At 32.4% G+C, this 13407-nt stretch overlaps 1 protein-coding gene across 7 annotated transcripts in view; it reads left to right on the plus strand.

Annotated features, from left to right (window-relative positions):
* The first annotated feature begins 1378 nt into the window (after positions 1–1378).
* Positions 1379–13407, plus strand: part of LOC147064815 (superoxide dismutase [Cu-Zn]-like) — a 71180-nt gene continuing 59151 nt past the window's right edge. For 3 of the 7 annotated variants that reach the window (XM_085958096.1, XM_085958093.1, XM_085958099.1), the window contains exon 1: positions 1379–1576. The gene's annotated coding sequence lies outside the window, so the exon portion shown is untranslated. Of the gene's footprint in view, positions 1577–9035; positions 9486–13407 lie in introns of those variants that run through there. The other 4 variants (XM_085958094.1, XM_085958102.1, XM_085958100.1 and 1 more) reach the window with 3 other exon arrangements.

A 13407-nucleotide genomic window follows, 5' to 3' on the forward strand; every position in this document is an offset into this window, starting at 1 on the left:
AGTTACACTTGAAAGATAATATTGAAATAAGAAAATATGTATTAGAATATCTTTTATTTTTGTATGTTTGTGAGTAACTATCAATTAATGGTAAATATATTATATTGTATATTTTTGATGTAAAATAAAATTTCTACAAAACTAATATAATATTATCTTTATTTTTATATTTTAACATAGTTTTTGATTTTATGTTTCTATCTTGCAGCGGAAATCGTCCTTGGGTACCTACTTATTGTAGGCGTACAGTGTTCATTGTATTTATAGCCGTTATCACCAAAAATATTTGAAGCTATTGGTTTTAAAGTCGATTACTTCTTTTTCTTATTAATATTCTGATTCGTTCGTCGTTCGACTTTATCGTATGTACATATTATATTCATCCATGACTAGGCTTACCATAATAAGTCTCGGTTTGACCGGGATTGTCCGGTTCACACATTGGTCCCGGCGTCCCGGCCGGTTTGGAATTTTGTCCCGGCTGCTGTTCCGCGTATGAATGATTGTCAATAATAATTGTCATGATTGGCCGTAGTAACGTAAATGTGATGAGATTGCGGAGAAGCATGCGATAAAAGTTCATTCAAGCGAGAAGTACGACTGGTACAATAAATAAATAAAATAATTTTAATTTCTGTTGCAGCAGACTTTCTGCATTCTTATTTTGTACATACTTTTAATAGGTAATAAAACAATTTTCGGTGGTTAAATTGGTTTCTTTGCCTTATATCCCGTTCCTGTCCCGGTTTAGAGTTTCATAATAAAATTATGGTAAGCCTCTCCTAGGTATGAGGATGGTAGAGCTACTAGAAACATTTGAAAGACAAATAAATAATTCAAGAATAAAACAAAATATAATATTATTGAATATGTAGGTACCTAGTTATTTTTGGCAGACTTTGATTTCCTTCATTTACAATAAGCATTATTATAAAATCTACAAAAAGCACACGTTTTCACAAAAATCGAAAGAAATCGTAGGTTAGTTATGTTCAGTTTGTAAAGATTTCAGTAATTCTCCAAAAGATGGCAGTATTTCCGTTAAAGTATAAAAAATTCGATCGCATAATATTACAAAATAAATTAAAATAATAAAATTAATTATTAACAATACATAATAATTATATTATTATTTGATCTTATTTCATGATGATTCATCGTCATAAGTGCACACTCGATAGTAATTTATTTTCCACGGCAGCAAAATATATTGCGAAAGCTGCATTGCATTGATGATTATTATTTTACCTGTGATTCACTTCAGACCGAATAAATCAGTATGCGTCAGGACTATCTTCCCTACCTACCTGTTGAATAATATAAATTCCATTCGTTGAACGCCATCTATTGGTGTGGCATTAGCACGGTTGTTATCTTCATCTTTTTGTTTACATTGTAGCCGTGTGCGGTCGTCGCGCTTATTCTGTATTAGCTTTTTCAAATTTAATAATACCTATTTTACTATATATCAATTGTTTTGTAATTTGTCGTGTCGAATAAATATTTTCAGTTTGTGTTGCCGATTTCATCTGGAATCCAGAGCCTCGCAGTAAATCATCGTAAAGGTGACATAAAGGTAAGTTTTACGTTACAGTTACTTGATGTTACTCCCATCGTAATTATTAAAAAATAGTGGTATGTTTGTAAACAGACTTAAGTGAAAAAAAAACTATATTGATGTAGATACTTATCTATTATTCACCTAAAATACCATCACATTAAAAATACTGTCTATTTCTATTAGGTAAGTACCTACTTTTGTACAATATTGTAAAAAGCCGGGTTCGAGAATCACACAATTTCTAACCTTTCTTTTTTTGACAGAACGTATCGGTCAATTTTATTCGATATTCGATTTTTGAATCGATCTTACTATTACGTGTATGAACTGACCATTATAATCTAAAATAAGCCGTTATAAATAGGATTGTTTAAAAAATATTTTTAGCATAATGGTAATGCAATGGAAACGTCTTATTATATCAATTAGGTACGCGTCGAAAAGGCGTCCGCAAACTTTGATAACACAATATAGAAATAATTAGGAATCAGAATTTAGAATTTAGATTGTATTTTCTCTATAATATAAATATAAAAAAATAGTCTAAAATCTGCAACGTTTTTCTGTCCTGCAAAAACTCTTTTTTCGATTTCACGATTTCCCGTAGGTACAACATCCAGAAACTTTAAAATTAATATGGCAATGCGTCGATAATATTATATTCTAATAATATTTACGTTCTGGTACTCCAAACATGGGATCTCTAAATACAATGTTATTAAAAAACAAAAAGGATTTGTTAATGATGTTATCGATAAAAACGGTTTCCAGACACAAAAGTAAAAAAATTGATGTCGTTGATTTACTTTTCAAGATAACGAGGAGCTATAGACGGACTATTATCTCTTTACTAAATACCTAATATGTTATTTGATATAAAAAGTGCGTGACGTGAATAATACAACAACGCCAAAGTAAGGATTTTATTTCGTCTCTAGAAAACACTGAGAATGTGTATGAGGTTCTCCAACATTCTTGATCCAGTCCATTATTCCTCAGCCTCAGCAGTGTTCATACGTTGAATGGTCATCCACATTTACGTATCTAATTTTATGTATGTATAATATTTCCGGCATATTATATTAAGAAGAGCTGCGAACTTTTCAGTTCGTATATCCCGGTATGAAATTTCCATGTTCAAACTGCTCCTGAATTTAACAACTTAGGTACTGGCGTGAACTTCTTACGACCAGGGTCACATGTAAATCAATTTTATTATTTTGTTTGTGGAACAGGTAGATAATAATTGAGTATATTGAAACTTTTCATTTGTGGGATTGTTGCTGGGGGACCAGTGAAACTCTTTTAATTTCCGTTTATTTGAGTTGATTATAATGTAAAGATGTTAATTTAGATTTGTGCGTTGCAACGCGGGACAACTTGTGACTGTGTTGTTGACAATCCCGAGGCCGGTCACGGACTCGCTATGCAGGGCCGCTACACACCTATCGTTTTGTATTGCAAGACAACAATACTGAACCAAAAAAAAATCTTAAGGATTTTTTAAAAAAGGAACAAAGGTTTCCAGATAATATAAACTGATTGCTGCAGTATTGGAAAATATAATAAGTTGTTATTTCACTGATAAATATTGTATTCGATACATTTGTTGATAATAAAAAAAATATGGATTTAGTCATATTACTAATATAAAAAATAAACATGGTGTTTTAGTACTTATTGCATAGAACTAAACGATCGATAATAGATAATATACAATATAATTATTTCAAAATTACTTCAGCACTGACTTTACTATAGAAAACATTGATAAGAATACAAAATATTATTGGTCTGGCACCATTTTTTCATGAATAATTTATTAAAAGCACTAATGACTATTCTCCAGGTGTTACGTTTAAAATGCGCGACACAAAATTCCGATATTTACATGTAAAATATTTAAAAAAAAAATAAGGTCTTTTAGAATATTTACATAGTGTACTATGTATCGTGTACGAACATTTATTTATGTTTGTGACAATTGCGTATGATTACCTATATTATAATTTATTGGTGAAACAAACCTCTGTACCGTAAGCCTTGTAACTTGTAACACCATATCGACTATTGTAAATTAAAGTTTGAAATCACCTCTTCCAATATTTTCAATTTAAATTATTTCATTATCTTCATTATTTAGAGCTGTTTCACATGAGACACTGGTGGACACTGCATACACACATAAACGAACGCGACACACGTGTGTCTCCGTTTGAACGGGACAATAATTTATCTATGTGTAAAAGCAGCGTCTCGAGACACTACTGCTGGATGAAGACATATTCTTGCTATCCCTACGCTTTTTGCGCTTTATGTTTTCACTGCCAAATAGGTACCTCCCCGCCATTGGTCACTATTTAGGTAAGTACATATTTTAATATCTCTGCCATTGAATGATGGGATTGCTCTAGAAATGATTTGTTTTTTAAGCGATTGTGACCTGCCCATCTCCAATTCTGGGTCTTGACACATTGTCTTTCCCATTTTTTTGATCCCTGCAATTGAATATCACATTGGCAACACTCAGGGATAGTAGGGTGGTCATTCGTGAATATTTTTATTCAGACGTTCAAGCACACTCCATCCCAGCTTTTATCTCTGGCTAATTTAGTCAGAAATTCTGACATATATATAATAATATGTACATACATTTTTTTGCTTTCCAAGATGTACGTAATTGCATTTGACTCAGTAGAATATTTTTTTATCATAACCGTTGTTTCGAAGAAGGAATTTAGCATATAACCTACTTGACTCGCTTCTATAAGTTCTTGATCTCTTGGTGGTGATTCCACATTTAGATGGTATGCCTTTATCATCCTAACGACATATTTTCTTGAATGGCTTCGAATATTAAACGTGCCTAGTTCGTTTTAAATTATCGTTCTAAATTATAATCCTAACATTTTTGTGTACTGTTTGTTATTTAAATAAAATGATTCAGCTTATGTTCATAGGTAATTTATATTTTTTCCTAGTGGTTTTAAAATTAATTTTATTGAACGCGGTATCATAATATCTATGTTTGAGACCACTGTGTGCTACACATCAACAAATAGATGGGTGTGTCTAGAAATGTTTGAATAGCATCATGTTTTGTTTTTGAGAGCATTGTTTATTTTATCACGAAATTTCGTAATTAGACAATAATAGACATTAGCTGCGAATTTTTTATCATCATATTATATTACGAGTATGTTGCGGTAGTACCTGCGTCGATAATATGTAGATTATGTAGGTAAAACAAACCAACCACACTATATAGTAGTAGGTATATAGAAACACCCCGGAAATGATCTATTAAATGTCACAGCAAAACACTATTAATTGTCACCATACTTTTTTTAAAATATTGCAAAGTCATGTATGTAAATGTGTCAATATTATATTATAATTATATTACGTAAGCGTGGTAGATAATGGTTTTGATGATTTAACAAACATTTCAGAATTCTGCATATGTCCAAAAATAGCGTCTTCATAAAAACCAAACAGCGAAACATTTTTATTTAAATTGTTTGATGTCATCCAATTTTTTTTATTATCGCAAATAGTATTGCGTCATATTATAAGTTTCGTCTTGAATTGAAATAATATTTTATACTTGCTTAATTGTTGCCAGGGTCACCTTAACAATTATTAGTATTACATACTGGTAGTTTGCCGTTAGTAAAGCGTCGGGCAATATATGCAGTAGGTACCTACATATAACTAAATAATCATTAACCAATAAAATTGTTGGTATTAATAGAACAAAAGCATTTTATGTAATATTACTAGCTGCACGGAACAACTCCATGAGGGAGCAATGTGGTGTGGTGTGAGATTTGCCATTTGCTAACAAAAAATAAAATTGGTATAGTACTGTAGTGGAACTATCAAGTTTGGTATAATATTACTATTACATAACAGTGAAATAATAGGCATATATCTACTATATACTTACATAATTTGTAAATGATGTCTAGCTTCCCATTTTCCATGAATTTTTGATCACAGGGAAAGTAAAAAAAATCTCTATCTGATAAAATTAATACTTTGGTAATAATTATACAAATAATATACTTTCACAATATAAGTATTGACTATTAATAAAATGTGATAATTTAAGTATTTGGCCATAATGTCTACTTACAAATAATATTTATAAAATACAATAAATGTTGATACTTATAGGATAATATAGGATCATTACTTAAAGTATACGAAATGCACACAACAATGTGGTTTAGTAAATACGTAATCCAATATCTAACAATTAAAATAATATTTATAATATATAATGACATAGATATAACTATATCTATATAATCGATTGCGCGATGCACATTTGAAATTTTCATTCGAAGAGTTTTAAAATATCAAGTAGGTATCAGAACGTTGTACCCGTCTTCAATATGATTTTTTGACAGACGCGTAAAATTTTGGGGAATATGTGAATAAATCCAAGTGAAAGTGTCGGTCAATCAATAAAAGTTACTACTCCGCACGTTTTTTAAAATATCACTGATTCACTGACTTTTACAATGCTGGCAAATTGTATTTTCTTATCTTGCCGGAATATGACGGGCGACCCTGCTAAATATATAAGATTCTTTTTATCACTCATCAAGTCATCAGTCATCACTTATCACTCATCAGATCACACTCATCAGTTTATTGCTGGGTACAATTAAAAATCATCTCAAGTGTACTAGTCATTGAATCAATTAAAAAACTTCTGTTATATGAGAAAAAAATCATTATTTTGGACATAATCTTTTTGCAGTATACTTTGACTAAAGAAGGAATGCGAACATTATTTGATATAACGTTACTTCTATAACGTTTTTAGTATGGTTGATTTGGTAAGCATTGAAAAATTTGTTTTCTCTTCATTTCTAACATTGATAATACAAAAAAAAATGACGGCCTGCTTTTCACAGTTTGCTTTCGATACTTACTTAACGTAACTGCTGTTATTTTGCCATTTTACGCGATTCCTCATCTAAATAATGACGGTTAACTGTAAATACACATAAGTACTTTGAACGACAAATAAATCTAAGCGTGACGATTGATACATTTTCTTTCAATACGACGTCGCTGCCTATCATTCAAAAATACTTATAGGTACTCAGATCATTTAATTAATAATTTTAGTAATGTAATTAAGTAGCTAGCTGATATTTTTATTAATACTTACGATAGGTATATGGAAATGTGATGTCAGATATTGTTAATGCAGCATTGGCCAGGTAATCGGAATGAAGTCATTGCAATGGGTAGGTGCCTGAAAGGTTAATAGATTGCATTGTTTATTGCTTATTGCCAATATGGAGGTGTATTATAGTAGTTATTGCAGTAGATTTCAACCTTTTTAACTCACGAAGCTATATTTCCAAATTGTTTCATGTATGTACAGTAAAAAAGTCGCATATTTTTAACGGCAATTAAAAAAAAGTAGGTACTTGAGCGATATTACAAACATTAAATTAATATCTTTTAAAAATAAAATATTGCGCACCCCATGGAGAAAGCTCGATCTTTGTTATTGGTTTTTTGTTAAATGATCCGTCTGTTCTAGATAAAAGCTTTTAAATTAATATAATCGATAGCAAATAGATGTTACATCAAAATTGGTTCTGCATCGATTTCGGTAGCATAAATAATATTATAATGGTGGTAGGACTTTTACACTTAGTACTTTTACAGTAGTTAAGTGAATGATATTTTTAATAAACTTTCTTTTATTCAACGAATAATTCACAAGATCTGAGAATGTGACATTCTATATTATTATGTTGAATACTGTTGAATATAATATTATGTAAATGTACTTACTTATATTGAATGATATTTTCTCTTTCAATGCAAGACACAATAAAATTGTTAATCTCGTATACAGTTCGAAGTTACAATGCTGTTGAAATTATGTCACCTATATTTTGTTACGATTATTTTTTCAGTGTACAAATTGATATCGGTTTTGTTTTCAAAAAACCTTTTTCTTTTTGTTACCATGTGGGTTTTGGCATCTTCTTGGATCTGTCTTCAGTCTAGTCTGTCTACAACCAATCTCACCAAACCAACCTAGTCTACAAGTCTACACGGTTTATACCATTGATTTTTAAGTAGAGTTACTTTTTCAATTACACACAAATGCATTTTATGCGTATGTGGCAATATGTAGGCGTGCACCAATTTGCATGCATTAAGACATCGTCGCGAATTTACATTATGCACCCATATTTGCTAAATAGATACTACTTAGGGTTGTTTTTACAATAATATTCACCTATTCATGATCAGGTACATTTATGTCTGTGTGCAAAGTCGTTCACTTATTCTTGACAGACACCAATTGACGACAAAATTTTCACCGGTTAAAAGATCCCGTACTATTATTATTATTATTATATGATATTTGTTTGTTACAATTTACAATACATTAAGGTCCTTTTAGAGTTTTAGACGATCAGTGTTGTCCGTTCAGTCTTAGTTTCAATTCGGAAGCGGCGGTATTTTCAAATGACAGTATAATTTATTCGTGCATACTGCTATACTATTCTACGAGAGCTTACCATGGATAATGAATGTCTCATTGCATTAGGTGTATTGCCGAAGGCACCGAGGAAGAAAAGAAGCAAATGGAGCAAAGATTGGTACTTAAGTAAGAATAAAATTGACTTAAGAATAAACTTAATTTTGAAACCTGTGATTGGGTAAGATATTTACGGATGAATGAGCATGTGTACCGAGAATTGCTGCAATTGGTGACACTAACTATAAAAAAAACATACTATCACGGAATCTGCGAATTGAACGAACTTGTCTGTCAGAACAAATCATTGATAGCATCATGCTAATGGATACATTAACTTTTAATTTGGCAAGCCCAAAGAGCCAAGATAACTCCGCACCAATGTCAGCTAGCCTCCTAAGTTTTATTCTCTTTTATTATTTATTTTTACACACAAGTTTATTTAAATGACGACTTAACTGAAACTGAACGGACAACTGCACTGACCGTCTAAAAGAACCCTTAGGCACTGAACTTTCCTTATCGACAATCGATACTCCGCCCAGAACAGTCGTAGAAAATATTTAGTTAATCTGTCATTTTCTGAAAAATAATTAAATTTACTTAGCTGACATGGGTAAACAACCGATACATTTGAAATGCTGTTAGCAAAAGCTCATTAACAATTCACTTTCACATTAATCTTGTACAATGATTATAATTGATGGCTATGTCGTCCTTCGCTTTTACATCAAGATTACTGGGTTTGTTAATACCATTACTATTTATTACAAGAATCGTTTTGTTTTAACATTGTATGTAGGTATCTGGAAATTGGGGCAATGTCAGCTACATAATATAACCGCAGGAGTACGTAAAAATTCACGGTCGCGCTGTTACTCAGTGACATCATATAAATCGTATAATATGTTTTATCGTAGATATACGAATCGAATACGAAATAAAATCAGTCTTAGTTCGTACGATACGACAAGCACATCTAGTACCAATTTTTGTGTGATTAATTCACTTAAAAAACTCGCGTCTCTATTCTTATAGTCAAGTTGACAATATAGTGTCAACCAATTATCGCGTTTTCTTTTAAAATATCACCGGTAAAACACATTAATTTAATTATCGGTGTCATATTCTTTGAGAAGTCTTACAAATCGAATCAATTTTGCCGCGTAATCTTGTCGTTGACTGTTAATATTGTACATTTTTTGAATTTATAAATTGTAATTCCTGACACGTTCTTTCGCGGAATTATTATTGGTAGTCATCTTATCGACCTTTTTTTAATATTTCGTGCACAGAATTACAGGTAAATTAATTTATTTAGCATATTATAATATATTATTGTGAGTTGGAACGTTTTTGCTGTTGGCTGTTATTGAATTTTCCGGACCACCAAAAAAGGTTAGTCATTCTTTATGATTATTGATTAGGTATATGCCTATGTACCTTCCTAACTTCCTACTTATCTATTTGGAAACTAGGATTTGGCCTAACCACATACATTTTGTCAACCACATAAATTTATTATCATTGGATGTGGTTATAATTTTATTGTCTATGCAGATATTATAAAAAATACATATTAATTAAATTAGTAACCTTAGGAGCATGGCCCCCACATTCTGAAGCGGGCCCCCAGGCTATGATCTTTGGCGGGCCCCCTGCCTACCACTAAGGATAAAGGCAGTGTGACGCTCCACAGTAACATTTTGCAAATGGTGTAGGTACGCGGTAAAATTAATGTGTATATTTAATGTTTTTTGTGTATTTTTTAAATATAGGTACATCCATTTGAATTATGGGGTTGTTGAGTATTGATATAATACAATTAAAATTTGTATCGTATAACCACATAATTTAAAAAAAATAATATTATTGAAGGAAAATACAGGTGACTTTTTTTTTTACTGGTAAAGCAAATTTGTGATATGTGTTTATCTCACTTATCTGGTTGACTTGCCTCACCGGGCCCTTCCTGAGCACGGGCCCCCAGGCTAGGGCTCTGTCAACCCCCCACTTGTGGGGGCAATGCTTAAGAGTCATTAATTACTCTTGCAGTATAGAGATGAAGTGACGCCCCGTGGGGGTAGTCAGGCCATGCGTTGCATATTATAAAAGGTGGTGAATGAAGAAACCATGGCTCCCACAAGGGGGGTGACAGGGCTCTAGCCTAGGAGCCCGGGCTCAGAAGGGGCCCGGCGTGGCGGTTCGATAATATATGTGAGATAAACACACATCAAACATTTTCTCGTGTAGTAAAAAAAGTCGCCTGGAAGTCGCGTACTTCCACATAATTGAATACATATCAGGACCGGTTTACTATATTTTGTGCTTAGGAGGTATAATAACGATCGTTCATCGCGACTCCGGCGACTGCGAATTTTTTATATCGCGATAGATTTTTAATAATATTTTTTCCCTCACTTGTTTTAACACGTGCCACGTGTCAAAAGTTTGTCATGTCATTTTTTTGAAATGTTATTTGTTTTATGAATAAAATTTATTTTGTTATTCAGTTAATTCCTCACTGGTTTGAAATCACCGACAGACACTTAATTTTTATTATAAATTATTCCAGACGATTTTAATAAAAAAAATATTTAAACTTGAAAATTATGAGTATTTACAATATTTTATTTTGACCATGTCTGATCCTAAAAAGATCATATTAGACCTTCACAGAGTACATGTTTGTATTAACAGATATTTAGTATGCCATATATTATCGAAGTAGGTACATACTTAAGTATGAAATATGTGAAAATTGGTGCGTACCATTTTTAAACCATGGACCACTTTTCCAATATTTATTATTGAAAATGCCACATAATAGAACATATTTTTGGACTATTAGACATAATAATAATATTATAATCACAAAAAAACATATTGTTCATCGCCCACAACATCATGAAAGCAATTATTGGTATAGTTCAAACTGCATGATGCAACAACACAGGTACGTCCTGAGGAGACCAATACAAAACAGTAACAGTGAACCCAAGGGTTTTTTTGTTATATTTTCATAAATACATAACGTGCTTTAAATATTTTCACTTAAAAAAATACATATTATTAGAAAGTACTGGACTTCGATTTTAGACGGATAATTTTTTTCTTAAGTCACCAAACAAAAAGTATTACCTAACGTAATCTGGGCAGTGACGTAGCTAAAAATATCGTGCACATCTATAGTCACAGTCTACTCGTACAGCAGGGGGGGGCAAACTTTTTGGATGGAGGGCCAAATTCAAGAATTCAAAATGAGCGGCGGGCCGCAAGTAAAATACCATTTTTAGATTTATGCACTATTTATTATCACGAAAAATAAACATTACAAAAAAATTAATGAGAAGAATGAAACTGTTGTACATTTTATAACATTTTTTTGAATTCAGGTGCTAATTTTGTAGTTGATATTCTCAAAACTACTTGTAAATGGGCATCGGAGATATTTGATTGTAAAGAATTTTTATTGAGGTTCATGATCGAAAATGTTTGTTCACATATATAGGTTGATCTAAAAATAACGAACATTTTTCTTACATAATCTTTAAGTTGGTCAAATTTGTCTGAATTAAGAGCATTGTAAAATTTGAAGATTTCTTCACGACGATGCAATTCTTTTAAATCAGTGTCACACTGCAGATCAATAATCTCAAGTTGTAGCTCTGTCGGTACACTATCAATATCTATTGAAAATGGATCGCGTACTATTGCTAAACTTGTCTCAATTTTTCGAAAGTCACCAAATCTTTGTGAAAAATCGTCATTCAGAGCTTTAATAATTTTACCATAATCTTCAAATTTATATTCTGGTATATTCAGCAACTTCAAAGTTGGAAAGTGGTCCATGTTGTTATTCGATATATGTCAAAGGAATAACTTGAGTTTTAATTGAAATCCATTCAAACTTTTTACCATATCATGGGCATATATTTTTTTTCCTTGCAACGCGGAGTTAAAAGTATTTAAATGTGTCACGATGTTCAACGTAGAAAATAGTGGTTACATAGTGTGAGACGAGACGCAAAGAAGACGTACCTACTGAGATAATACATTTACGAAACAACGAATTATTCAAATTTTAATTTAATGTCAATATTTTTTAAAAATATATAAAAAAGTTATTCGTAATCAGAAGCACAATTAATGAAGGCGGGCCGCAAAAAAATACCCGGCGGGCCACATGCGGCCCGCGGGCCGCAGTTTGCCCCCCCCCTGGTCTACAGTCTATTTTTCCCTCTGATCCTAACGTCTATTCCGCCCATTTTTTCGACTACAATCATTTTTAAAGCCAGTTTGAAACCGGTTTGAGGCAGGCAATGCGCAGGCTATACGCATGCACTGCTATGCGTTCATCTAGCGAGCGAAAAAAATGCCCAAATGTAGACAGGAGTAATCAAATTTCCGTGAGATTAATTTTATCGGGCTAAGATTTAGAACCACTTGTCCAGATTGGCACCAATGCTGTAATTTAGGTTGAGCTTAGCGTCAGAGGGAATGGGACGACTGGCCTCCGGACAATTGGACTCCGCACTGTCGTAGGCACGTGTAGACGAGGTATTTTAATCAGTTTCTATCTACTACTTAGTAGTTTGAATTCATTATACTCTTAACAAAATATATTCTTTATCGCGGATTGAGAATTACCATGCCTAAGGCTTTATATAAAATAAAAAATTCTTTTTTCGTTGGAACTTAAACATATTATGCACGATTAAATCATTGTTTACGTCTGCATATTTACATTCTTACCGACTATTAAATCATAATAATAAAATCATTGAAGTATAAATAATAATATTGAATATTTTTTTTTAAAGTACCTGTAAGTACCTAACGTCTATTTATTTTCGAATTCCGTGGCGTCCAGTAGTCCGGTGCCAAATCGTCCTAGACCCGCGTCAGATAGCCAAGTATACCACAAGTGGATTGATTTTTTGGGCCCCGCATCAGTTGAAATACGACCTTATGGTGGAGCGAGGTCCAAAGAAGTTTTTGAGACTCCTTTACTTGAGGTTGTATGGATACTATCCATGGCTTTATCCAACTGGCTTCCTCTTAGGTATGCTTATGTACTGTAGCTTAAACAATAGACGATATTTATATTTAGCCAGGTATTTTTTCCGACTTATATGCGGTGAAAATGAGAACTCTGCCATTCTTGGTAAATATTGTGTGTAATCTGTGTGTCCCTTAGTAATCGAAAGCATCAGTTGTTTGCAGTGGCGCACCCAGGATCTATTATTGGGGGGGGGGGGGGGGGCGAAGGATGATAATGGAAATTAGTCCCATAGGCTCTTTTTCTTCTTCATATAAA

This window comes from Rhyacophila brunnea, unplaced genomic scaffold, assembly GCF_057557595.1.
Source record: "Rhyacophila brunnea isolate RB1 unplaced genomic scaffold, BYU_Rbru_1.0 scaffold_7, whole genome shotgun sequence".
Lineage (NCBI taxonomy): Eukaryota > Metazoa > Arthropoda > Insecta > Trichoptera > Rhyacophilidae > Rhyacophila > Rhyacophila brunnea.